The sequence below is a fragment of the Sus scrofa genome, chromosome 1 (genome assembly GCF_000003025.6).
Source record: "Sus scrofa isolate TJ Tabasco breed Duroc chromosome 1, Sscrofa11.1, whole genome shotgun sequence".
Taxonomy (NCBI): domain Eukaryota; kingdom Metazoa; phylum Chordata; class Mammalia; order Artiodactyla; family Suidae; genus Sus; species Sus scrofa.
In genome coordinates, this window is record NC_010443.5 from 257878662 (window position 1) to 257901768 (window position 23107).

At 40.1% G+C, this 23107-nt stretch overlaps 1 long non-coding RNA gene across 1 annotated transcript in view; it reads right to left on the reverse strand.

The window, feature by feature from the left end:
• The window catches only part of LOC102163214, a 39908-nt gene extending 34163 nt beyond the window's left edge, over positions 1 to 5745 (reverse strand). Inside the window, exons 1-2 of the long non-coding RNA XR_002339313.1 lie at positions 5660 to 5745; positions 5324 to 5421 (exon numbers count right to left, since the gene is read on the reverse strand). This is a non-coding gene — a long non-coding RNA (uncharacterized LOC102163214). The remainder of the gene's footprint in view (positions 1 to 5323; positions 5422 to 5659) is intronic.

Here is a 23107-nt window from a genome sequence, read left to right on the forward strand (position 1 = left end):
AATCTGTTGGTGGGCACTAGAGCTGTTTCTACTTTTTGGTTATTGTGGTAATGCTGCAGTGATCACTGATGTACAAATGTATGTTTGAATCGCCACTTTTAACTCTTTTGGATATATACCTAGGAGTGGAACTACTTGGTCATATGGTAGTTCTATGTTTAACCTTTTTGGAAATTGCCAAATTGCTTCCCACAGAGGTAGCAATATTTTACATTCCTACCAGTAATGCATGAGGATTGAATTTCTCAATTCCTTGGCAAAACTTTTTTTTTTTTTGTCCTTTTGCTATTTCTTTGGGCCACTCCCATGGCATATGGAGGTTCCCAGGCTAGGGGTCGAATCAGAGCTGTAGCCACTGGCCTACGCCAGAGCCACAGCAACGCGGGATCTGAGCCGCGTCTGCAACCTACACCACAGCTCAGGGCAATGCCAGATCCTCAACCCACTGAGCAAGGGCAGGGACCGAACCCGCAACCTCATGGTTCCTAGTCAGATTCGTTAACCACTGAGCCACGACGGGAACTCCGGCAAAACTTTATTTTCCATTTTTATGATTACATCCACCCTCATAGGTGCTAAGTGATATCTTTTTGTTTCCATTTGCATTTCCTCAATGACAAATGATTGAGCATCTTTTAAGTGCTTACTGGTTATTTGTATATTTTCTTTGGAGAAACATCTATTTAAGCCCTTTTCTCATTTTTGAAATTTTTTTTTTTGCTTATGAGTTTTAGGATTCTTTGTATATTCTAGATGTTAATCTCTTATCAACATATGATTTGCAAATATTTTCTTCCATTCAGGAAGTTGTCTTTTTACTTTCTCGATGATATCTTTTGATGTACAAATTTCTTAATTTTTATGGCATTTAATTTATTTTTTCTTGTGTTGCCTGTGCTTTTGGTATTACATGCAGAGTCATTGTCAAATTTAGTGTCATAAAGATTTTCTTCCAAGAGTTTTATAGTTTTAGCTCTTAAGGTTAGGTCTTTGATCCACTTTGAGTTAATTTTTATATATGATGTAAGATAAACGTCTAACTTCATTCTTTTGCTTGTGGATATTAAGTTTTCCCAGCAGCACTTGTTGAAGTCATCTAGTTAATATTCAAAGCAGCCAATAGAAGTAATAGTAAAGCCATTTACTCTAGAGAGACAAGATTCTAGAAACATGTCCAGGTAGTCATGACTTTATAGAGTGGGGATGATTTACTGTAAGTTTTATAAAATAAGAAACTTTCAGTTGAGTTCAACACAGTAACCTCAACTCCTAGAATCATGCCTGGCATATCATAGGGTCTCAATAACTATTTGCCAGAAAAAAAAATCAATGAATAAATGACTTAACCTTTGTACTCTGAAATAAAGTGTAAGAAGTATGTGAAGATTGTGTAGGTTAGTGATTGAGTTTAAAGTTCTGCTGACACTCAGTAGTGGAGATAGTTTTGAGAAAAGGCCTTCTTGATATCAAAAACACTGGAGTGCCACCACCGTTTAGTACACATGGCTGCATTCTGCTGATTTCCATGGGTCTCTCCTTTACTAGAGTGAAATGCAGCAACCACCCACCACACTTCCTCTTCAGGGCTTGTGCCTACAACCTGTTCTTGGTCTAGAACATTCTTTTCATTACCCAGTTAACACTCATCTTCACACCCCGCACATAACTGAGCATACACCCAACACAGATGTCACAGACACACTTTGCCAAACTAACTCCTTGCCATTTTGAATATCGTATCTCAGTATCACTTGCTCACCAATAACTTCTCTGTCTCTGTCCTCATGAGGTCAGTCCTCCAGCCAGATCACTCTTAGCACTCTCCCTATATCAATGTGGGTACCTAAGTCTTTGGGATGTGATTTTTTTTCTCTTTTTAGGGCTGCACCTGTGGCATATGGAAGTTCCCAGGCTAGGGGTCAAATCCAAGCTGCAACTGCTGGCCTATGCCACAGCCAAAGCAACACTGGATCCAAGCCACATCTGTGACCTGCACTGCAGCTTGCAGCAAGGCCAGATCCTGAGCAGGGCAAGGGATTGAACCTGCATCCTCACGGAGACTGTGTCAGGTCCTTAACCTACTGAGCCACAATGGGAACTCCAGTCTGTGATGTGATTTGATAAATGTTTCTTTCCCCAACTGGTATAAGCCTACCACAGTCTATGTGCTTAGTAGGATCTCAAAGACTGCCTAGTAGACAAGCCTATAAGAGATACCCCAAATGTGGTTAACTGCAACTATTCCAAGTAAATCATCATTTAGATCTAAAGTGAATATTAAAACAATGAGCTGGACTGGTAGGCAAAGACCCTCAGACAACAACCATGAACATGACGATAGAAAAAACTCAAGAGAAAAACTCTTCACCATGTTCTTTTCTTACTAATCACAAGCAAGCAACATTCAGATTTGAAAATGAGTCTGGCTGAGGACTATTGATTTTCTCTCTGCTCTGCTTCAGGCTTTGTGCTGAGACTCTAGTTCTCAAGAGGAAGAACACCCTTCCCTGATTCCACTTGGCCTTGATTTACCTCCAGCTCAAACATGCCTGCCTGCCTGTCAGATTTAATTAAAGGGCAACAACAGCAGAAGCAGGGTAGTCAAGAGACCTTGCTTGTTTTGTGAAATGGAACATTTAGAGGGGATTTTTCAGGAGGCAAATGAGCAAAGCAGAGCTCCCTGGAGCATCACTCTCCTGGCGATGGTAGAGAAGGCAGCTCTACAGGGCTTTGGGTCCATTGCTTTCTAGGTGGACAATGTGGGAGGAAAGAACAGTTCTGTGTACTGTGACCCAAGAGGGCATAAGCCAGGGTTTCTGGAAGACGGAATCAGGACTAGGCTTCATGTAGTCTGACCTGTTCTGGTTCTGGGACAGCAGCTGAAACAGGTGGCACCAAAGCCCCCAACTCAGGTCCTTGATACCAAGTAGGGTAGGACAACTAGAGATGGGTTATAAGAACACTAGAGGGTGGAGAAATAGAATAAGATGCCCATGATGAGTGAAGGTGATGATGGTCATACTGAAAGGCTACCTTGGGGAAGATGTTTGGCGTCCCTTGTGATTTCTATCAGCCTCACCACACCCCACCCCCCGCCACTTACTGCCACAAACCACACTTTTCTCTTCCACTGTCCCTTGGCAAACTCTTCTTCAAATTTATCCCACATAACTTTCTCCTCTTTCTTACCCTGGCTCAGCATCACAAATAAACCCAGGTAAATCTTCCTTATTGTAAGAGAATTCATGTGTGGAGTGGGGAGAAAAATTAAATTACGAAGTCAAAACCTTTTGCAATGATTAGGGGAGAGGAGAGGATAGGACTTTCTGGGGACTTTTGCCCTATCGCTCAGGATACTTTCTAAGAAACAGATACAATTAAAAAGTGGTGGGAAGTTCTTCCACCTTCCCTAATTTTTATTTGAAAAAAAATGTCAATCCCTCAACAAGTCTGAAAGAATATTATGATGAAAGAATATGTAGTTTTCATTTTCTTTAGGTTCACAATTACTAGCATTTTGCCACATTTGCCTTATCTGCATACACACACACACACGCACACACACACACACACACACACACACACACAGAGTAGATTTTTCCCCCAAATATTTTCATTGTAACTTGTAGGCATCATAACATTTCAACCCTAAATATTTCGGAATTATTTATCTACAGAAAACAAGGACCTGGTCTTACAGAACTATTCAACCATTATCACCCTCAAGAAATTTAACACTAATGCGGTAATTGCCTAACATGTAGTACATATTCAAATTACTCCAAGGGCTCCCTTAATATACTTTATAGCTCTTTTTTTAAAAAATCCAGGATCCAATTAAAGGTCTCTCATTTCATTTGTTTTTTTTATACACCCGCCCCTCCTTTATTCGTTTTTTTTTTTTTTTTGGTTGTTGTTGTTGTTATTGTTGTTTGTTTATTTTCCCCAGAGGTAACTTTTTTAGAGAGGTTCAGGCTAGTTGTCTTGCAGAATTGTCCCAACTTTTGGATTTTTCTGTTTCCTCAGGACTAGATTTTGGGGAAGATGTAGTGCAAATGACTTAGAATCACATCAAGGGACACATAATGCTCGTTTATGCCATTAGTGTTGATGCTAAATCCTATCACTTGGTTAAGATGGTAGTCCCAGGTGTCTCCATTATTAAAACTACTTTCCTCAGTTAGGAAGTGATCTGTGGGATTATAGTTTGAAATCACATAAATACCATTTTCAAGACCCTTTTACCTAATGGCTTAAAATTCTGTTATTGATCCTTTGTGAATCATTTATTTCTTTTTCTCCCCCCATCCCCCGGTCGTACTTGCTGCATATGGAATTTCCCGGGCTAGGGGTTGAATTGGATCCACAGCCACTGGCCCATGTCACAGCTACAGTAAGGCCAGATCCAAGCCACATCTGCAACCTAGGCCACAGCTTGCAGCAATGCCGGATCCTTAATCCACTGACGAGGCCAGGGATCGAACCTCACCCTCATGGATAACAGTCAGGTTCTTAACCTGCTGAACCATAATGGGAACTCCTCAATGATTTCTTGATGTTACCATATAGTGACTTTCTATCATATTATTCCAATGACATATATTAGTATTCTTATGGTAAGAACACTCCCTTTCTCTTTCAAGGGGATAGAATAGACTGTGTCTTGAAGCCCATAGCCAAAGGTACATAGGAATAAAGCCCACAGTACTGATCACGTCCTGCTTAAAATGTTCCACGTGTAGTTAGATGCCTTCCTTTGTGACTGGCCTTCTTTGATGTGGGTCCAAAGCCCTCCAAGATCTTTGGGTACCCCAATAGCATAGCTGTCTGATCTTCCTGGCTCTCTGAGCGTAAAAGGAATTTAGATAATGTACACACAAATCAGAAGTATGAAACACTTATAACCCTACACATGTAATTCCTCATTAGGGATAAGGTTATCTCAGTAGGGGACCAGGATGTGGTGGATATAAGGTAGGAGATTTTAGGGTCCAGACAGAAACAGTTGCAGTACTGATGATGCATTAAGCACTGTCAAGTCCATACAAGTTTAACTCCTAGCACACAAACGGAGGAGGGAAAAAGGAATAAAGGGGAGTGAGCAAGAGATGGAGGTTCCCATGTGCGTCTGAGATAAGTAGGATAGGGCATGCTATGGCTCTCTTATCTACTTCAGGAGCCTTTGGACTTCCCAAGGATTCAATGAGTTTTAGCTTTCCTCAGTGGAGCCTCTACTATGTGAGAAGAGACTGACTAACTGGGATAGTCACGGTTGTTGGGGTGACTGTCCACCATCCACCATGACACTCCTGCACCACCTTACCTGGTCTCTGTGGCTCAATTCCAGTGATTTTGGTCTTCTGCGGTCTCAGCAACCAAGCTGACATGTAATCTCTCCATCTCTACCTGGCAAGGAAGTTCCTGCAGAGATTAGAGAAGGGGAAAGTGAGCCCACGTGTGGGTGGGGGGCATGGCGGCAGGGAGCACGGGGTAGAGACAGGTGTGTTTAAATCAGCAGCACAATCAGTACTAGGCAGGGGCAATTTTGAGATTAAGGCTCCAGATTCTACATTATATTTTTTTTTTCTAAAAAGAAACGACCTCTTTCTGATGAAGAAGTCATGCTGCTCTATTGTTGTAATATCACCTCCACTCACACAGTTTCACGCCGTTTCATTTCTGACCCACTTTCTTCATCTCCTTTGCTTGTTTCCTTCAAGAGCAGTTTTAGCTCCCAACCCCAGCCAGTACCTTGCTTAAATTGCTTTAATCTCCAAGTGTTTCTTATATTGATTTTAAACAGTTAAGCTGCCAATCAACTCCTCTCCTTGTGCAGCAGCCGAGGGCAGAGAGATTAAAACAACAAACAAATAAGGCTGCAGCTACGAAGTTGGTTAGAATTTCCAAGTGACTGTCAGCACCTACTAGCAGTGCCTCTTTCCCCTCCATTGTGGAGGTGCAATATTACTACAAACAGACCAGGCCTAGCTTTGTAATGTTAATAATAGCCAGCATTTCATGAATCATTGCTCTGTGCTGGAAGCCTTTCTAAACACTGTACTCTTATTAACCCATGGAATCCCTGCAACAGTCATATGAGCTAAGTCATATCACTGTTCTGCTTTAACAGAGGAGGAATCTGAGGCACAGAAAGGTTAAGTGTTATTCACCTTTGCTAGTGCATAACAGCATGATACTAAAGGCAGACCGAACTAGTAGCTAGCAAGCTCTTGCCTTGTTACCAAGTCTCCCCCAGGCTGTAGCAGGGAGTGAAACAGAAATGCCACCTTCCATGGTCAAAACAAGTAAAAGTTAAGTACCTCTGAATCCAAAAAACATCCATGAAGCCCTGGTTATGTACAGGTACTAAGCTTGACATTGGAGATATAGAAATGGCAAAGACGCAGTTGCAACTCTCAGAAACCTCAAAATCTAACGGAGTCTAATCATAGATAAGCAGTTCAGCTGGGAAGATGGTGGTGCAGCAGGAAGGAGAGGCAGGCAAATGATCAAAAAGCTTTGAATCCAGAGTTCCCATCGAATCCAACTAGGAACCATGAGGTTTTGGATTTGAACACTGGCCTCCTTCAGTGGGTTAAGGATCCAGTGCTGCTGTGAGCTGTGGTGTAGGTCGCAGACGCAGCTTGGATCTGGCGTTGCTGTGGCTGTGGCATAGGCTGGCACCTGCAGCTCTGATTCAACCCCTAGCCTGGGAACCTCCATATGCCGTAAGTGGGGCCCTAAAAAACAAACAAAAAGAGTTTGTTTTTTTTTTCCCACTGTACAGCAAGGGGGTCAGGTTATCCTTACATGTATACATTACAATTACATTTTCCCCCCAGCCTTTCTTCTGTTGCAACATGAGTATCTAGACAAAGTTCTCAATGCTATTCAGCAGGATCTCCTTGTAAATCTATTCTAAGTTGTGTCTGATAACCCCAAGCTCCCAATCCCTCCCACTCCCTCCCTCTCCCATCAGGCAGCCACAAGTCTCTTCTCCAAGTCCATGCTTTTCTTTTCTGAGGAGATGTTCATTTGTGCTGGATATTAGATTCCAGTTATAAGTGATATCATATGGTATTTGTCTTTGTCTTTCTGGCTCATTTCACTCAGTATGAGATTCTCTAGTTCCATCCATGTTGCTGCAAATGGCATTATGTCATCCTTTTTTATAGCTGAGTAGTATTCCACTGTGTATATATACCACATCTTCCGAATCCAATCATCTGTCGATGGACATTTGGGTTGTTTCCATGTCTTGGCTATTGTGAATAGTGCTGCAATGAACATGCGGGTGCACGTGTCTCAAAAAGAGTTTTGAATCTTTCAAGTTATGACTCAAACCTCATCTCTTATAGAAAGCCTTCCCTAACTTCTTTTAGCTGCTTTCCTCTTGTCATATCACTCACTCTTGATCACTCTAACAATAAGATCATTTGTTTGTTTCTCCAACTAGACAAGTGGTCTGTAAATGACACCTTGAGTGTCAAATCTGGCCCATCATTTGTTTTTATAAATAAAGTTTTATTGAAATTCATGAGGTCATTTTTTTACATACTGTCTACAACTGCTCTTAAACTATAGCAGCAGAGTTGAACAATTGCATCAGAGACTATCTGGTCTGTAAAACCTAATATTCATTCTCTAACTCTTTTCATTAAAAGTTTGCTGATCCCTACACCACACTATGATTATTTTTAGGGCAGGGAGATTGTCCTCTATCTCTTAGTTTGCAGAAGCCAGCTGTGTAGGAATAGGTTCCTTCTGGGCACATTTGCATCTGTTATCCTCACAGAAGCATATGTAAGCTAGCCCTGGGACTGATTTTCTTTTTTTTTTTTTTTAAAGTATAGTTGACTTACAATGTACTGTCAATGTCTGCTGTACAGCAAGGTGACCCAGTGGTCCAGAACAGAAACAGACTCACAGACAAGAATAGACTTGTGGTTGCCAAGGGGGATGGGGAGAGAGTGGACTGGGACTGATTCTTAAATGAAGGCTTCTGATGGCCAGAGGATCAGAGGGGATGCTAGAACTTCTACCCAGCTTTTCTGTTTCCTGTATCAGTGCACATCCTACCAATGACACAGTAAATGGCAAGGCAATTCAACAACCAAACCCAGACCTGCAGGAACCACTCTGCAAGAACTAACACACATAACAAAGACAGGCTTGGGGGCAGGCAGAAGGAACAAAGTGGAGACAAAGGAAAAATAGACCATGCATGGTATGATTTACGACTTTAATTTTCCTATGGGGTGACATAACTTCTGTGACAGGTAGGTTATTTTGGTTCTTCATTAGGACTCATTAATATGGTGTTGGATGCATCTAACTGCACCTGCTGTGTTAGGATCGTAAAGTGGTGTATATAATGTCACATCTATCTTGGGAAGGACCAAACAGGACTGGGCGTGAGGGTGGGCAAGCAACAGATTGGATGGCGGGTAGAAATTACTTGCAAGATTTCTGAGCTCTGAGCTGGTAACAAGCCCAGCATGTTTGAATGAACACTCTATCTGAGCAATTGCTGGCAAGAGGGTCGTCTGTCTTGAAAGAGAGCAGTTTTGCTCGAATTGTGGTGTGCCATGAAAGGGCTCAGGTGGTCTGAATATTTTTGGTGTCTTGGCAGGCAGTTTCCTCCCAAGTGGTATGTGGGGAACAGTAAGTTTTCAAAGGGTTTGCCACCTGCAGAGAGGCCTAGGAGTCAGGTGGGAGGTGTCAACCTGCTAAAAAGGGGTGACCTATGATCCCTAATTTTAAGACTAAGACATTGTCAGGAGTGAGAGAGGCCAGGCTTTTGTTGTAGTTGTTCTAGGAAATCTTGCATTTGATTTCATCTTACATTTCAACTTGAATCAAAGGCCCTGAAGAGCATTGGTGGTATGGTGGTGAGCATAGCTAACTTCCAAAGGCCCTGAGGGTGTCAGAGCCTATATTCTTCCTTCCCCGTGGAATGGCTGAGAATCTCAGTTCCCCTTGTGATAGGCAAGGGGTCATGAGAACTTTAGGTTTAAAGGGATGTTACAAATGAGGTTTCATTACTTAAATGATTATTACAACTCAATTAGGGAGCTCTTACGACTGATGGTGAGCACACTTTGCTGGAACACCACCTTTCTTGAAGAACTCAGATCTTACCAAAGTGTACTATAGTATCTTGGACCAATTTAATGTTGTACAGTGAGTGCCCTTCATATTGTACCAATAGCTGTGTTTGTGATATCATAGGATGATCTGATTCTTGTTTTACATAATACATCTTCATGTAGCTGCAGATAGTTTCCTTTCTTTTTTTTCCTTTTTTTTTTCTTTTCTCTTTTTGGAGCTTCACCTATGGCATATCGAGGTTCCCAGGCTCCAGGATGAATTGGAGCTGTAGTTGCTGGCCTACGCCATAGCCATAGCAATGCGGGATTCGAGCTGCATCTTTGACCTACACCACAGCTCATGAAAACACCAGATCCTTAACCTACTGAATGAGGCCAGGGATTGAACCCACATCCTCCTGGATACTAGTCAGGTTCATTAACCACTGAGCCACAACAGGAACTCCAGATAGTTTCCTTTCTACCCCTACCCCCAAATCATGGGTATTCTCTTCTCTAGCTTATATAATCCTATTTCCTTCAACCTTTGCTATAGATGTGATTTGGATTGCACTCACAACTTTGACTGATTTTTTGGTGACATGCCTCAACCTGTCTTTAGCTTTATTTTAGTCTGTTACCCAGAATGAATGCAGTGGTGCAATTCTCCTTTCCTCCAGCTGTGCTCCTCTCACAGGGCAAAATGCATGGAGGGGATGACTCAGATGTTGAAAAGTATTCAGCTCTCGAGAAGAAGTCCTCCCATCCTTATCATAAGTTTAAGTACAAAGACTAGGAAGCTTTTACTGGGGGAGGAAGGTATAAGGCACTGTGTAGTCCTTCTCCTAATTTCAGAAATACCCAGTCACTGGAACACCAAGGGCTCTGGTTTAGGTTCAGATATAAGGTTTTCCCTCACACCAGTCAGAATGGCCATCATCAAAATGCCTATGCACAATAAATGCTGGAGAGGGTGTGGAGAAAAGGGAACCCACCTACACTGTTGGTGGGAAGGTAAGCTGCTGCAGCTACTATGGAGGACAGTATGGTGGTTCCTTAAAAAAACATATAGAACAACCATATCTGGAGAAAACCATAATTCAGAAAGATCTGTGAACCCCAGTGTTCTTTGCAGCACTATTTACAATAGCCAAGACATGGAAGAAACCTAAATGTATATAGACAGTGGAATGGATAAAGAAGATGTGGTCCATATATACAATGGAAATTGTAGTCATAAAAAAGCATGAAATAATTCTATTTGCAGCTACATGGATGGACCTAGAGATTCTCACACTGAGTGAAGTAAGTCAGACAAAGCCAAATATCATATGATACACTTATGTGTGGAATATAATAAATATGATACAAAATAACTTATTTAAGGAACAGAAACAAACTCATGGATTTCAAAACCAATCTTATAGTTACCACAGTTGAAACCGTTGGGGGGAGGGAAGAATTTGGAGGGTGGAAATAACATATATACACTACTGCATAAAATAGGTGACAAACAAGAACCTGCTGTATAGCACAGGAAAATCTACTCAATAGTCTGTAATAACCTACATGTGGAAAAATAATTAATACATTTATATGTATGCCTGATTCACTTTGCTGTACACCTGAAACTTACAATGCTGTAAGTCAACTATACCCCAATAAAATTAAATTGAAAAAAATAAAAGGTTTGGGGGGTTTGCAATTGTAATTTTTCTTGGATTTGGAAAATTTGTTCATTAATTTAATTTTTTTTCTAAGATACTTATTTACAATAAATAAAAGTAACCCAAATGGCTGTTAGTAACACTTTGCTAACTTAAGCTACTCATCTCTGAACTCACTCCTTCTTAGGATGGCCGTGCTTTGAAAACACACAGCTAATTTTCATGAGTTAACCCAATGAGCTTATGTTTTCTTCTTCTCTCTTTGTGATTTTGGCAAGAGGTTTTACTTATATAGCTATTCAAGTGATTCCCAAGCCATTTTCTGGACAAGTGGTGGCATTTTGCTTGGGCCAGAACTTTTTCGAAAGTACCAAGCTGTAGGATGTCAGTAGTGGAGGAATCTCAGAAATTGTGCCGCCAACGCTCTCACTTTATGAGCAAATGTCAGCTATCGCTGATACTGGACTGAGCCAGAACATGAGCCAAGGCTTCCTAAGAGCATTAACTTCTGCTAAGATTGAGGGAACTCCTTAACATGCTTTTTCATTCTTATAGGATGGTAACATCAGAAATGCAATCATGGAAAATTAGACCTTTTCTCTACTGCTTTTATTGCCTTTCCCCACTCCACCTTTTACTTTTCCCTTGGCTTTTTTCTAGAATTTTTCTTGAAAATGCCAGGCTGTCTCAGCAATACTGAGGGAACATGAGCAAAGGGGGAGTGTTAGAGATAGGGCTGTGAATCCTGGGAGCCTGTGGTGAGGGTGGAAAGACAAATCAAAGGCAGAGAGACAGAAAAATACCTTTGAGAGGGCCATGCAAGGCCATCTACATGAGGCTTTGGGACACCCTGGTATTCTGGACACAGCTTGTGCCACTCTATTTCATAAACAAGGGATGATCAAGGAACCCTGCAGAAACGGCAGCCATCCAAACTATTCCAAAATCTTTTTTTCTTTAAAATTTTATGTGAATTGTAGATTGTACTCCATAATATTATAATCCATAAAAACCTAAGATTCATTTATTGTGAGACACATCATTGTTTTATCACTAAGAAAGAAAGGGAAAAATGCTGCAAATTAAACAGGCATAGCATTGATTGTAAAATGCATTCTAATTTCAAAGGTGTTAAAACACAAATGAAATATTGGATATTTGTCTGTATTTAATATAAAAACATTATTTTCCTCCTGTCCTACTACCAGTCTTTAAATAAGCTTGCTTCAAAAAGATGTACTGTGGTTGTCTTTGGCTTTGTATCCACGGATACATCACCATGAACCCCCAGAAGTATTCATATTCCCATTTAAGACACATTAATTACACCACTTCCTGCAGTTAGTAGTACAGCGGCATCCTTGGGGAATAAAGAGGGAAGCTGTGGAATGATTTTTGTTTAAAATCCCTACAAACTTCAAGAAAATTAAAAACATATGTTCAAACAAAAACTTGCACATGAATGTTTATGGTGGCATTATTCATGACAGGCAAAAAGTGAAAACAAAGCAAGTGCCCATCAACTAATAAATAGATAAATAAAACTCGGTACATCCGTGGAATATTATTCAGTCATGGAAAGGAATGAAGTACCACATATATGTCACATCTTGAAAATATGATGCTGAGTGAAAAAAGCCACTTACGAAAGACATATGAGTCCATTTTAGTGAAATGTTCAGAATAGGTAATTCCATAGAGACAGAAAGATTAGTAGTTTCCAGGTGCTGGAGGAAGGAGAGAATAGGGACTGACAAGCAACTTTAATAAATAGAGGGTTTATGAATCTCCATATTGTTTTCCACAGTGGTTGCACCAATTTACAATCCCACCAACAGTGTAATAGGATTCCCTTTTCTCCACACCCTTTCCAGCATTTATTGTTTGATGACAGCCATTCTGGCCAGTGTAAGATGGTACCTCATAGTAGTTTTGATTTGCATTTCTCTGATAATTAACAATGTTGAACATCTTTTCATGTATTTTTTGGCCATCTGTATGTCTTCTTTGGAGATATGTCCTTTTAGATGGGGTTGTTTAGATATGTCCTTTTTTGATGGGGTTGTTTGTTTTTTTGGTATTGAGCTGCAGAAGGTGTTTATAAATTTTGGAGACTAATCCCTTGTCAGTCACGTCTTTTGCAAATATTTTCTCCCATTCTGTGGGTTGCCTTTTGCGTTTTGTTTAGGGTCTCTTTTGCTGTGCAGAAACTTTTAAGTTTAATTAGTTCCCATTTGTTTATTTTTGTTTTTATTGTCATTACTCTAGGAGGTGGATCTGAGAAGATATTGCTGTGGTTTATGTCAGAGAGTGTTCAGCCTATGTTTTCCTCTAAGAGTTTTATAGTACCTGGTCTTATATCTAGGTCTTTAATCCATTTGGAGTTTATTTGTGTGTGTGTGTGTGTGTGGTGTTAGGAAGTGTTCTAATTTCATTGTTTTACGTCTGTTCAGTTTTACCAGCACCATTTATTGAAGGGACTGTCTTTTCTCCATTGTATATTCTTGCCTCCTTTGTCATAGATTAGTTGACTGTAGGTGTGTGGGTTTAATTCGGGGCTTTCTATCCTGTTCCACTGATCTATATTTCTGTCTTTGTGCCAGTACCATAAGGTTTTGATGACTATAGCTTTGTAGTATAGTCTGAAGTCAGGGAGCCTGATTCCTCCAGCTCCATTTTTCTTTCTCAAGATGGCTTTGGCTATTCTGGGTCTTTGTGCTTCCAAACAAACTTTAAAATATTTTGTTTAAGTTCTGTGAAAAATGTCCTCGGTAATTTGCACTGAATCTGTAGATTGCCTTGGGTGGTATAGTCATTTTGCTAATACTGATCCCTCCAATCCAAGAGCATACCTGTCTTTCTATCTGTGTGTGTGTGTGTGTGCGTCTTTTTCAGGAGGCACCCTCAGCATATGGAGGTTCCCAGGCTAGGTGTCCAATTGGAGCTGTAGCTGCTGACTTCTACCACAGCCACAGCAATGCCAGATCTCAGCTGTATCTGTGACCTACATCACAGCTCATGGCAATGCGAGATCCTTAACCCACTGAGTGACCAGGGATAGAACCCAAATTCTCATGGATCCTAGTTGAGTGCATTAACTGATGAGCCATGAAGGGAACCCCTGTCTTTGCAGCTGACTGTGTCATCTTTGATTTCTTTCATCAGCATCTTATACTTTTCAGAGTACAGGTCTTTTGTCTATTTAGGTAGGCTTATTCCTAACTATTTTATTCTTTTTGATGCGATGGTAAATGGGATTGTTTCCCTAATTTCTCTTTCTGATCTTTCATTGTTAGTATATAGAAATGCAGTCAATTTCTGTGCATTAATTTTGTATCCTGCAACTTTGCCAAATTCATTGATGAGTTCTAACAGTTTTCTGGTATTTAGTATTTTCTAGGTATAGTATCATGTCATCTGCAAACAGTGATAGTTTTATTTCTTCCTTTCCAATTTGGATTCCTATTATTTCTTTTTCTTCTCTGATTGTTGTGGCTAGGACTTCCAAAACTATGTCAAATAGTAGAGGTGAGAGGGGACATCCTCTTGTTTCTGATCTCAGTTGGAATCCTTTCAGCTTTTCACCATTAAGAATGATTTTAGCTGTGGGTTTTTTATATATGGCCTTTATTATGTTGAGGTAGGTTCCCTCTATGCCTACTTTCTGAAGGGTTTTTGTCAGGAACGTGTGTTGGATTTTATCAAAAGCTTTTTGTGCACCTACTGAGAGGATCATATGGTTTTTATTCTTCAGTTTGTTAATGTGGTGTATCACACTGATTGATTTGTGGATATTAAAGAATATTTGCATCCCTGGGATAAATCCCACTTGATCATGATGCACAATCCTTTTAATGTATTGTTGGATTTGGTTTGCTAGTACTTTGTTGAGATTTTTGCATCTATGTTCATCAGTGAAATTGCCTGTAATTTTCTTTTTTTAATGGTATCTTTGTCTGCTTTTGGTATCAGGGTGATGATGGCCTCATAGAATGAGTTTGGGAGTGTTCCTTCCTCTGTAATTTTTTTTTTTTTGGTAATGGTTTCAGAAGGATAGGTGTTAGCTCTTCTCTAAATGTTTGGGAGAATTTGGCAGTGAAGCCATCTGGTCCTAGATTTTTGTTTGTTGTAAGTTTTTAAATCACAATTTCAATTTCAGTACTTGTGATTGGTCCATTAATCTTTTATATTTCATTTTGGTTTAGTCTTGGAAGATTGTACTTTTCTAAGAATTTGTCTATTTCTTCTAGGTCATCTGTTTTATTGGTATATAGTTGCATATAGTAGTCCCTTATGACCCTTTGTATTCCTTTGATGTTCATTGTAACTTCTCCCTTTTCATTTCTAATTTTATTGATTTGAGTCCTCTGTCTTTTTTTCTTGATAACTCTGGCTAAGGATTTACCAATTTTGTTGATATTTTCAAAAAATCAGCTTTTAGTTTCTTTGATCTTCTCTTTGTTTTCTTCATTTCTACTTCACTTATTTCTGCTCTGATCTTTATGATTTCTTTCCTTCTGCTAACTTTAGGTCTTGTCTGTTCTTTCTAGCTGCTTTAGATGTAAAGTTAGGTTATTTATTTGAGCCTTTTCTTGTTTCCTAAGGTGGGATTGTACTGCTATAAACTTCCCTTTTAGAACTGCTTTTGCCGCATCCCATAGGTTTTGGAGTGTTGTGTCTTTGCTGTCATTTGCTTCCAGGCATTTTTAAATTTCCTGTTTGATTTCTTCAGTGATCCATTGGTTGTTTAGTAGCATGTTGTTTAGTCTCCATGTGTTGGTGTTTTTTGCAGTTTTTTCCTTGTTGATTTCCAGTCATAAGGTGTTAGGGTCAGAAAGGATTCTTGATATGATTTCAATTTTCTTAAAGTTCTCAAGGCTTGATTTGTGGCCCAGAATGTGATCAATACTAGAGAATGTTCCTTGTGCACTTGAGAAGAATGTGTATTCAGCTGCTTTTGGATGGAATGTTCTATAAATACCTATTAAGTCTATCTAGTCTAATGCGTCATTTAGGGCCTGTGTTTCTTTGTAATTTTCTGTCTGGATGATCTGTCCATTGCTATAAGTGGGGTGTTAAAAATCCTCTGCTATTATTGTGTTATTGACAATTTTCTTTTTAAGATGGTTATCAGAATTACCATTTGATTCAGCAATTCCACTCCTGGGCATTTATCCAGAGAAAACCATGACTTGAAAAGATACATGTGCTCCAGTGTTCATTGCAGCACCATTTACAATAGCTAAGACATGGAAACAACCTAAATGTCCATTGACAGAGGAGTGGATAAAGATGATGTGGTACACACAGAATGGAATATTACTCAGCCACTAAAAGGGAAGAAATAATGGCATTTGCAGCAACATGGATGGACGTAGAAATTATCATGCTAAGTGAAGTTAGTCAGACAGTGAGACACCTACATCATGTGCTACCACTTACATGTGGAGTCTAAAAAAGGGACATGATTAATTTCTTTGCAGAACAAATACTCGCTTTCAGACTGAAAAATTTATGATTTCCAAAAGAGACAGGTTGAGGAGTGAGGGGATGAGCTGGGGTTTGGAATGGCTATGTTGTAAAGTTGGGTTGGGATGATTGTTGTACAACTATAAATGTAATAAAATTCACTGAGTAAAAATAAATAAATAAACAGAGGTTTATTTGGGGAATGATGAACATGTTCTGGAATTAAATAATGATAACAGTGGTACAATATTGTGAATCTTACTAAAATGGTTAAGGTGGTGAGATTTATGTTATGTGAATTTTACTGAAATTCTTTAAAGGGGTAAAAAAAAAATCCTACAAAGATTTTCCTGTTTATTTCCTCACAACTGCTCCAGTTAAAAACAGAAGCAATTCTGTTGGACATAAATCTGGGGGGATATTCTAGCTCAGTCTCACTCTTTCTCCCAAGAGTGACCCCTTAGGTCCTTCTGCAAAACCCTGGGGTTATGAGGAGCCAGGAGGAAACCCACTGCCTTAAGCTCTCCTGCCAAAGTGGCCTCCTTGCTCCTGGTATGGCCCAAGATGCCTTCTTCCAGGAGCTGGTTCCCTAAGTAGCAAAAATAATGAGCTGCTGCTCCAACGCAAGCCTCCTCTTTCCCATTCCAGCTCTTCCAGGAACTCCAGATTCAAGCTGCTCCCTCCTTGGCACCAAGTTTCTTACATGCAGGAGCCAAGTTTTTATACCACCCACATTCACCGTGAAAGGCCAGCCACAAGGACACTGGAGAAGCAGCATGCTCTGTTGGAAAGATTATTACCCAACCTTAAGTTCCCTCTGGAGCAATGCACATGCACATTTCACACTCACAAGTAAAGTTCATGGTTTGCTTGGGCCAGTTGCTGCTTTGCTCGGAAATGTCTAGCTGTGCCGGCCCCAAGCCCAGGATATTTTGAGAGGTAGTCACAGCAGAACCACTTATTTATTCCATGTTCTGACTTGGTGTTTTGTCACGGTGACTTACCTGCCTCTTGCCTTTATGTCTCTGATTTCTTGGCAGCCACATCATCTCTGATCCGGGTTTCATCTGCTCCTCATGCCTGCCACTGTGTGTTCTCTCCTAGTAACTGAACACTGGCTCTTGGAGCAGCCTGGATAGAGGTAGCCTGGAGCCCCAGGCTCCACCAACACTAAGTTAGCAAGATGGCGCCCACACACAATGCTTTCCCCCTCTTCTTTCCTTATGTTGTGTTCTCTCCTTGACGTGCCCCTCCCCCTTTAATTTGCCTGACTGACGTATTCGTATTTGAAGACTTAGCTCAGATCCAGTAAAGGGAAGCTTGGGCATGTCTGGAAAGTTTCATCAGATCTCTAACTCTACACACATAAAACATGTTAAATAAATATAACAAAGAGTAAACAGTACACACTCAGTCCTAAAGCAGAGAAAGGGAAATCCACAATACCCGGAATTGAGGTTGTGAATAAATGTATCCCTAACTCACATGGAGGGTAGGGAGAGTTTATGCAAATGAATATGGGCTCTAGTTTCCTGGGTGAACTGAAACCCGGAACAAAGTCAGAAGCCTCATTGCTTATCCATTCTAAATGTAATAGTTTGCCTCTACTAACCCCAAACTGCCCATCCATCCCACTTCGTCCCCCTCCCCCTTGGCAACCGCAAGACATGCTCTCCATGTCTGTGAGTCTGTTTCTCTTCTGCATAAAGGTTCATTTGTGCCATATATTAGATTCCAAAATATAAGTGAGATCACATGGTATTTGTCTTTCTCTTTCCAACTTCCTTCACTTAGTATGAGAATATCCTAGTTGCATCCATGTTGATGCAGATGGCATTATTTCATTCTTTTTTATGGCTGAGTGGTAGTATTCCACTGTTTATATGTGCCACATCTTCTTAATCCATTCACTTGTTAATGGAAATTTAAGTTGTTTCCATGTCTTGGCTATTGCGATGCAAACTATTACATTTAGAAGACATGAGTATGAGGTCCTGCAGTATAGCACAGGGAACTATATCCAATCACTTGGGACAGCATATGATGGAAGATAGTATAAGAAAAAGAATGCATGTGTGTGAGTGTGTGTGTGTGTGTGTGTGTGTGTATGTGTGTGTGTGTACATACGTACATATATGTATGAATGGATCACTCTGCTGTACAGACACCAGAAATTGACAGAACATTGTAAATCAAGTATACTTAAAAAAAAATAAAAGAAAAAAAGTCAGATGCCTTAAAGAAATAGGGATTTTACCTATTTTACCAGGGCTGTAAGTGAAAGTCAGAGCCTTGTAAGAAGTCAGAAACCTTGGCCAAAGCCAAATATATGTGTAGAGTTTAAATTTTCATAATCTCTGGGGTGTTAAGACTCCAAATTAAAAAATTATATATATATATTTAAAAAATCTCTGGAGTTCCCATCATGGCTCAGCGATTGGAGTTCCCATCCTGACTCAGAGGTTAACGAACCCGACTAGCATGAGGACCCGGGTTCGATTCCTGGCTTCACTCAGTGGGTTAAGGATCTGGCATTGCCCTGAGCTATGGTGTAGGTCGCAGACATGGCTTGTTGCTGTGGCTGTGGTGTAGGTAGGTGGCTACAGCTCTGATTCAACCCCTAGCCTGGGAACCTCCATATGCTGTAGCTGTGGCTCTAAAACAATAAAAACACACACACACACAAACAACCAAACAACCCCTCAAACTAACCCATAAGGATGCTTCTATAAGACAAAACATAAGTGGCTCTCACTAGACACACCCCTACTGGGATGAATTCCTAGCAGAAATTATGCACCACACAAGGAAACAAGCCATACAGGGAGTGTGTGAGTGTTTTATGATGTTGTATTATTCTTGTACATTTCCAGAGATTTAAATTATTCCATGCCTTTAGGAAGATCCAGCTCAGGATGCCTCTCTCCCAGGAATCCCTCTCAGACCCTATGTCTCCAGACCATATTTGATACCTCTCCCCTGTGCTCTCAGAGCTCCACCCACCCTATCAACATACCTGCCACATAAGGGCTTAGGAGGTATTCTCCAAAGCTGAGTCTGAGGTAGGGGTCTGGGTACCTGCACTTAACAGAAGGAGAGTTCTTCAATAAAAACCAGTAAGGAGAGCTGAAGTAGGGAAGGCAGGGGGAAAGAGCCAAGCACAGATGTGAGCAGAGGCACGACCTAGCCTGGGCCTGATCCACAGGACAGGGCTCTAGAGCAGCCACCACACCACGGGGTTGTCTCTTCTTATGTCCATTTGGCTGAGGGCTGCTCACTGGTGGAGGTAGGTGGCTTCAGGCAGCTTAATGTCCTTCTCTAAAAGGAGGTGTGAACCCTACCAGCCTGTACTCACTACAAGTAGAGTTCAGCACTGACCCTGTAAATGGCATCTGGGTCAGCCTCTGTACCACCTACATTTTGCGTACATGTTTCTATCTTCCTAGAGTATGAGCTCCTCAAATCAGGGGTGGGGTCCTGCTAGTACTTTGGCCTTCAGGCCTCGCTCAGGGCCTACAGAGTATAGACTCCAACACACACTTAATGAACATAAAAGAACCTGGAAGAAAATGATACAAATGATACAAAGTAACTTATTTACAAAACAGAAACAGACTCAAAGATTTTTGAAACCAAATTTATGGTTACCAGGGGGCAAATGTTGTGGAGAGTGTAGATTGGGAGATTGGGACTGGCATAGATACATTACTATATACAAAATCGATATGTAACAAGAACCTAGTGTATAGCACAGGGAAATCTACTCAATACTCTTTGATGGTCTATATGGGAATAGAATCTGAAAAAGAACGGATATATGTATATGCAGAGCTGATTCAGTTTGCTATATTCCTGAAGCTAACACAAGATTGTAACTCCAGTATACTCCAATAATTTTTTTAAAAGAAAATGATCCAGCGGTACTAAAATATGAAAATCAATAGGAAAAAGGCCAAAACTCTGTTCTTGACTCTGCATTCCTGAACCCAGGAGGTCTGACTTGTTGATTTTCTGGTAAAGATGCACGCATGCACTCACCAAGCATTTATTCAACACCCACTATGTGCCAAAGCCTAGAGATTAAAATCTGTATATATTATGCTCATGTCCTCAAGGGGATTACATTATAGTCATTTGAGTAAGGCGGTTGATTCCTATCAACTTATATTCACAGAGGGCCCAGTTCCAGCATCTGTGGGAACACACCATGCTGAATAATTGATGCCAACTGCCCATAAGCCCTTCCAATTCAGACAGGAAAACAAGAATGCACATAAACAAATTTGGTATCAGATAAGCTGTTGTAAATGCAATAACTTGAATTCAACTATGTGATATATGTTCAATATGATATATAATTCATTCATTCATTCAATTATTCATTTGTTCATTTTTCCTTTGAGCAAATATTTGACAAGGGACTGTTATGTACTAAACACTGAGAGGCACTGGGTATAGAATGTTGAACAAGATAACATGGTTCATAAATTTACAGATTCCAGACTGGTAGGGAAAACAAACATTCCAAAGTTACTCATAAATAAATATATAATGTCAAGTTGCAGTAAGTCTATGATTAAAGAAAACCGAGTGCTACAAAGCAAGGTAATGGAGGATGCCCTGGTTTGGTCTCAGGGGTTATGAAAAACATCTCAAATGAATTATTTTTTTTATTATGAATAAAGAATTTGGACAAGCAAGGAGTGAGGAAAAGAATTATTTCAGACTTGGAGAAAAGCTTCACAAAACTTCTGATGTTGGCTGGCATTTAGCACAAGATTAGAGTGAACTGGAGAATGGCTAGAGTGAGGTCCGAGCGGCTGGATCATGAGTTACTTTGCGGGCCTCCTTTAAGATATTTGAATTTCATTCCAAATGTAAAAGGAGGCCACTAGAAAGTTTAAGCAGAAGAGTGGGAGCGATATGATCTGATTTGCGTTTTTAAAAAGATTAGACAACTAGGGTGGAGAATGGAAGGGAAGTAAACAAGAATGGACATGAGAAGGAAAGACAAACAATTGTTCAGCAGTGAGATGATAGTTGGCTTGAAATAGGCATGGCAGATTAAATACCACTCTCGAGGACTGGATGGTTAAGGCTGGGAGATATGTTGGATATGAGCAGGGAGGAAGGGAAGACAGAAGAATAATTCCAGATTTTGGGCTTAAGCAGCTGGGTAGATAACAGGACTATTATTTGAGATGCAAAAGAATAGAGATTAATGCTGACTATGAGAACTCAGGAAGGTCTTCAGGGGAAGGTAACATGTGGAAGGAATTCTAAAGGAGGACATTAAAAAAGACAAATATAGGAAAAGGGGTTGTTTTGAGCAGAGAACAATGTGAACAAAAGCCTGTGGATGAAAGTGCACGGCCAGGAAAATGGCAGTGAAAAATACGACACTGGGTGTGCAAAGTGAGCCCGTGTGCGGATGTCACCATCAAGACGCAAAAAGGTAAGTAGACAAGGGATAGCAAAGTTTTTGAAATTAATCTGAGAAGAGGATGATCTTTAAAGGTTTTTGGTTTTGTTTGTTTTTTTTTTTAATTTTATTTTTAGCGCTGCAGCCGTGGCATATGGAAGTATCCATGCTAGGGGTCAAATTGGAGCTGCAGCTGCTGGCCTACACTACAGCCACAGAAACACAGGATCCAAGTTGCATGTGTGATCTACACCGCAGCTCACAGCAATGCCAGATCCTTAACCCAGTGAGCGAGGCCAGGGATCGAACCTGCATCCTCATGGATCCTAGTCGAGTTTGTTATTGCTGAGCTCTTAGGGGAACTCCTTTAAGGTTTTTAGGCAATGGACTGACAGATTCAGGCCTGGGTTGTTGGCTATTTTCAAAAAAAAATTAATCAGAGTATAGTTGACTTACAATGTTGTATTAATTTCAGGTGTATAGCTAAGTGAATCAGGCATACATAAACATATATCCAATTCTTTTTTTAAAAATATTTTTATTTTTATTTTTTAGGAAGATATCCAGAATTTCTGGAGCTCCAAAAGGGAGAAAAAATAGTTGGTGTTAGAGAAAGAGACATTTTCAGAAAATTGAAATATATGCAATCTTTTTTTAGAATCTCTAACAGATCAGTTTAAGAATATGAGCATGCATTATGTATAATTTGGGTTGTTTTTAAAAGGATCATGTTTCATGTTTGTTATATATAGAGCTGCTAAGGTCTGGACAATTCTTAGAATAGATTTTATTTTTCCTTTAGGATTGAGATAGGAGTGTGGTGGCTACCCATTGGTCAACAATATTGACTTGTCAAATCTTGTCATTTCCAACCTAAATTTTCATACCTCTTTTATAATTCAAAAAAGGAAGGCTGGTATTGTTTTTGTTTTGGGATGGCCTGCTCCATTGCTCACCAAAGTGTTCTTTGGATCAAAAAGCAAAGTAATGAAAGATAAGGCTGGGGAATTCTGGGACAGCATATACTATTCATGGTGTGGAACTGTAAAAAAATATATAAAAATAATTTTACTATTTATGCTTCCTTGATATGTTATACATTAAAAAAAAATCAAAGCAGTGTCCTTGACCAGGAGTTAGTAAACCTTTTCTGTGAAGGGCCATTTAATAAATATCTTTAGGCTTTGTGGACTCTGATCTCTGTTGCAAGCCTTCAACTCTTCTTGTAGCGCAAAAGCAGCCATAGATGACACATAAACAAAGGATCACGGCTGTGTTCCAATAACCTTGTTCATAAAAATAGGTGTTGAGCCATATTTGTTGATCCTTGCCCAAGACCTCCAAATCTTTTAGTATCATAGGTTTTTTTTTTTTTTGCTATTCTTTAGACATGTCTATTTTTGCCTTTGTACATCATATGTAGTTCACAGAGTGTCACTATGTTTATTTGTAACCTATAA